Source organism: Puma concolor, chromosome C1 (genome assembly GCF_028749965.1).
Source record: "Puma concolor isolate L17-30 chromosome C1, mPumCon1.1.hap2, whole genome shotgun sequence".
Taxonomy (NCBI): Eukaryota; Metazoa; Chordata; class Mammalia; order Carnivora; family Felidae; genus Puma; species Puma concolor.
This window is the reverse complement of record NC_141674.1, coordinates 142113312-142119182: the sequence shown is the minus strand read 5'-3', so window position 1 is coordinate 142119182 and position 5871 is coordinate 142113312.

Here is a 5871-nt window from a genome sequence, read left to right as displayed (position 1 = left end):
TTTTTGTTTCCCCTAGGAAATACTGAACAATAAAGAAATGCCATCAGGAATCAAAGACACTGAAGTTTGGAAGGGGCACTTGGGAAGAGTTATGGGTGCCTTGTAATATCCACCACCAAAATTATGTGGTCCTGGTCTCCGAAGAATGCAACAAATTCTTTGTCAAATATGCTATAAACAGAGGGAAGGATGATCAGTTGGGCAATCACTTATTATTTAACATTCACACAGCTGTGTCATTTCCTGTTGGCTAAAGGGTGAGAGCTCAGTCTACACAGCAGCAGTAAATCATATTAGCAGTCAGCATTAATGAGGAAAAACAAGACCAAATTCTGCAACTTGACTGGAGTACTCTCACCAAACAGACTACACAGCTTCCTGCAATGCCCTTGACCGGGCAATCAGCCATAATTTTAAAAGGAAATAAAGAAAAAAATTGCCTTCCAAGAGAACAAATTCTTCCCAGATAACAAGTTCAATTCACTGAATTTTGTGAACCTTCTTTCCTCAATTCCTCTTTCCAAAAAAAAAAAAAAAAAAAAAAGCCTTATATTTTGTTGATGTTACATAAGGGCAGCTGAGGGACTGTCCCAAAGAGACAACTGTGGAAGTGGCACCCTTCAGAACAGTGTAGTACATCCTGCCCTTATTTTTAAATTGAACTTCATGTTTTTGAAGCTATTGCATCCCCAGCATTTTATTAAATTCTCAAAGAGAATGCCCATGGCTCATGTCCCTATTTTCTGACATGACGTCTAGGAAGGCATCCTGCATGTTTTCTTGTTTTTTATATCATCCCTCTGCTCCATTGATGATGCCTTTGAGAGACCTGTGCTTTCTCCTCAAGGTGGACTTGCTCCTTCAAACACTTCTGTTGGAATCTGCAGAGAGGCAGCAACCATGAATAAACAATTAGGAGCAGGCCTTCCATTATTCCACCATGAGCTGAGATCTCTATAAATGCCCTGAACCTGAAAAGGGGGGGTGTCTGTAGTGCGTTTCTAAAGAAGAATGTTTGAAAGTACAGGGCATGTGATTTTCTAAGCAGCCTTATTTTACATCTTGAAGGAGGCAGATGTCATCATCCTCTTGCAAGGATGAAACTGAGGGAAATAATTCAGTCAATATTTGCTCAAGGTCAGACAGTGCATTAGCATAACCTGGACCAAAACCCAAATTTCCTCACTTGTTGTCCAGTGCTCACATCAAGAACACGGAGTTATTGCTTATCATTTGATGCCAACCCTAGATGGCTGTTCTCTGTCAGTTAACCTCCTGTCCAGGCCTGGAACCAACCCTGTTTGTGTCAGATAAAATGTAGTTTCTGTGGGAGGAGTGGCTTCCCCCTAGTAAATAAAGGGTTAACCACAAAGCAAAGAATTCTTTAGCTCAGACCTCTTAGGGCAATTGAATGTTGAATACACATGGTTTATTAACCAATGTATATTGAGGTGTTTGCTATTTTTTCTCTTCTCTTGAGCTTAGGGGGTTAAGTAGAGAAAGTAGAAAGTAATAGGAAGACAAACAGGAAGAATAAGAAAAAGCAGGACATTAAGTAATGTATGATCCCTAGATGGGGTTTCACATCTTCCAAATGATTGTTTTCTTAAGAAAAAGATTTTCAGGGGCGCCTGCATGGCTCAGTTGGTTGAGCGTCCGACTTTGGCTCAGGGCATGATCTCGCAGTTCGTGGGTTCCAGACCCACATCGGGCTCTGTGCTGACAGCTTGGAGCCTGGAGCCTGCTTCGAATTCTAGGTCTCCCTCTCTCTCTGCTCCTCCCCCACTCATCCTCTCTCTCTCTCTCTCTCTCTCTCTCTCTGTCAAAAATAAACATTTTAGGGGCGCCTGGGTGGCGCAGTCGGTTAAGCGTCCGACTTCAGCCAGGTCACGATCTCGCGGTCCGTGAGTTCGAGCCCCGCGTCAGGCTCTGGGCTGATGGCTCACAGCCTGGAGCCTGTTTCTGATTCTGTGTCTCCCTCTCTCTCTGCCCCTCCCCCGTTCATGCTCTGTCTCTCTCTGTCCCAAAAATAAATAAACGTTAAAAAAATAAATAAATAAATAAAATAAACATTTTAAAAAATTAAAAAAAAAACTTTCATTGCAGTCTAAAATTTTAGTCTTTTCTAGGTATCGTTTAGAGCTGAAAAACTCATTGAAGATGAGAAGTTACATCGGAGTTTCACAGTGAAGTGCCAGGTGCACACCTAAAGCTTGAGTCATTCATTCATTCATTCATTCTTTCAAATAATCATGTCATTACCATGCTTCAAGCCCTCCTATATCTGACTACATAATACCTTTAGAATAAAATCCAACTTCTATCATTACATCTCCATTCTTTTTTTTTTAATTTTTTTTTTTCAACGTTTATTTATTTTGGGGACAGAGAGAGACAGAGCATGAACGGGGAAGGGGCAGAGAGAGAGGGAGACACAGAGTCGGAAACAGGCTCCAGGCTCCGAGCCATCAGCCCAGAGCCTGACGCGGGGCTCGAACTCACGGACCATGAGATCGTGACCTGGCTGAAGTCGGACGCTTAACCGACTGCGCCACCCAGGCGCCCCGGTCTTTTTTTTTTAATTTTTTAATGTTTATTTTTTTAGAGTGTGTGCAAGGTAGGGAAGAGCAGAAAGAGATGGAGACACAGTATCCAAAGCAGGCTCCAGGCTCTGAGCTGTCACCACAGCTCATGAACTGAGCTGTGAGATCATGCCCTGAACCGAAGTTGGATGCTCAACTGACTGAGCCACCCAGACTCCAAGGCCCAATTGTTTGTTTACTTCTTGCCGGCTCTCCTCTGCTCTGCTACCTATTTTCTCCCTCCTTCAGAGACCCCAATCCTTCTGGCCCTCCTTCTGTTCCTCATACCCACCCAACTGTGCCTGTGTGTGACCTGTTCACTCTCTGTTCCCTTGCCTTCCAGTAGACCGTTTCATTGCTGATTTGCTCTCATCATCGAAGACTCAACCTCCTTAGAGAGGCATTGTCAGGCCACTGGGTCTAATCCCTATCTACTATAGTTTAACATGCCATCCTGTTTTTTCTTCAAAGAGCTTAGCACATGCATTCTTATTTATGTACTTGCTTCCTTATTTATTGTCTGTCTCTGGTTTGGAATGTGTACTCTGTAAGAGCAGCAAAGAGGCCTGACTTGTTTACTGTTATTTACAGCTCCTAGAAATGTGCCTGGAATATAGCAGGTGCTTAATAAATATTTGTTGAACTAAATACTAAATGAATTTTTTTTTAATATTGAGTATCTATTACACACTCAGCACTAGATATCCCAAGAAGTAAAGCAAAGAGTTCTTGCTCTAATGAGATTCAGAGACTGGTAACTTCAGGCAGTTGGTTTTCTACTCTATTACACAGCCATTAAATTTCACTCTGAAACTGGCAGATTCCTGGAGATTCAGGTCACCTGATTTCCAAAAATAGTTATCCACTATGATTTTAGATTATTCACTGGTAAAGTGATTATGCCTCTCATTTTGCCTGGGATAGACCCTGTTTACAGTCTCTGTTCTGACATAATCATTAGTAGTACTCTCTTTTGCTCTCAAAAGTGCCCAGCTTATATGACAAATTACATAGCTATCCTATTCATTGTCAGCCAAAAACTAATACTTCATAATTATTGCTAGTTAGAGTGGTTTAACCACATCGACTACATCAATTCAGTAATGTGGAAGATCAAATCATAGCTCTAGAAAAGGGCAACTTCTTAAGTTAAAAATCTGAGGGAAAAAAAAAAAGTGGGGGTGGATCTATTCTCCCAGTTCCAATTAGTGAGTCCACTAATGAGGCCAGTATTTCCCAAGATATGTTCAATAATTCTAATACGTGTAAATAAGAGTTACATGCAAAATATAAAATAGATTGGAGATTCTTTACTGTGCCAGAAACTATTCTGCAAAATTCGCTTGCATTTCCTCATCATTACTATTAAGATTCCTATTTTACAGACAATGAAATTGAGGCTTAGAGAGGTTGAATAAGGTCACCCAGATACACTTCTTTGTGTCCTCCTGCCCCCAACCATAGTGCCCATTGCTTTTCAAATGAACTAGCAAATAATTTGATAAAAGTTTCCCGTACTGAAGTAGATTTGGGAAAAGCTGGGTTAAACTATGTTAAGTAGGCTACTTTTCCCTAGAACGTTTTAGAGTCTGTAACACGTCAAAGTGCTTGGCGCATCTTCAAGGATTGATATGGGCACAGTGTCTCCACTACTCATTGGGACACAGGACACTTTTTGTGAGGAGCATTTAAAGTTCTGCAGAGGAAACTTTGGCCAATGCTGCTTTGGGAACCTGATTAGGGTCAGCTATCCCTTTCTCTGTGGTTTAGCCCAGCATGTATGTAAACACAGACCCACACGCTGGGTCTGAGTCACAGTCTTCCTTTGGGTTAGGGCACCATTTTCTCAGCTCTGAAAGGAAGACAAGACCATCCTTGGACCCATGAGGCTTCATGGTCTTAGCATCCAATACTTATATCCATGCTTCTAACCCCCTTTCTGTGTGCCTTTTCACTCCCCATATTGAAAACTGTGGGTTTTCACCTCACCTTCTCCTTTATAAGCCTAGAAGTCTCCATAGGGGTACCTATGAAATTTTTGGCCAACATCCTTACTACAATTTTTTGTGTGGGGGGCGAGGGGAGAGAGAACGTGGGGAAGGGGAAGAGAGAGCAGGAGAGAGAGAATCTTAAGCAGGCTCCACCCCCAGCCCTGAGCCCAATGTGGGGCTCAACCTCATGAGATCATGACCTGAGTGGAAATTAAGAGTCAGAGTGCTTAACCGACTGAGCCACCCAGGTGTCCCTGTCCTTACTAAAATTTAATATTTGAAATCTTTCCATTTGAAGCACAGAAGATGAAGATGAGAAAAGAAGGACCTCTTATAGGGAAAAAAGAACAAATGCAAGGCCATTTTTACTCCTTTTTCAGACTTTTGGGGTGGGTGGGGAGACAGATGGATGTGAAGAAGAGGTGGGGAGGGAGCTGAAAGTTGTACCTGCATTTTCCAAGTAAGAATATTTGTGTTTTCTGGGTACAGCTGAAGTTGCTTTGATTCTAGGGAGGGGGAGGCTACAGATAGAGGAAATAAAGTCAGGATCAGATCCCCTCCTACCAAGTCTCCTCACTGCAAGAGGGGCAAGGGCTGCCTTGTGTGCTTGGGTCCCTAGTGCATTAGGGCTGAGTCTCTAACGGTTTTTGCAATGAGTTATAAGAATCTTCTTTTCTCTGTTTCCACCTCTTCTACCCACACCCCCAGACCTTTCTGCCTTCTCCTGAGTGACTGAAACTGACAGCTTTCAGAAACCAGTGTGTTGCTGTGACCCAGACAAGCCAGTTCCCGCTTCTGAAATAGCCTGGCTTAGCTATTGTTCCATGGCCTATATACGTGATACAAACCATTTCTTTCTTTAAAAAAAAAAAAAAAAAAAAACCACTTAACCCTTCCCAACCCAAGATTTGCCTCTTATGTTTTTAAACTATGTTTTAACTTGGGTGAGAAATGTTTTTGCTTTCATCAATGTTCATGAGGCTTATGGAAAGCAGCCCCTACCAAAACGTTTTAAAGAAATCCTACTAAAAATCAATATGCACAGATCCCCATTTCCCACCTCCTTCTGGACTTGTACCGTCCTATCCATCGGCTAAGCAACGCTGGGATCTCCAAGTTGCCCTAGACTTAGTAGGGAAATAGATCCCGCACGGTCACCCTAGAGGGCGCACTGTTTACATTTTCCGCCTGTAACCAGACGGCGCTTGCTCCCAGGCTCCATAAAAGGGGAGGAGGCGGATCAGTTTCCTTCTCTCATTGAGAAAGAGGATTGGAAGGCCGGGCGTATAAAGCCGCGC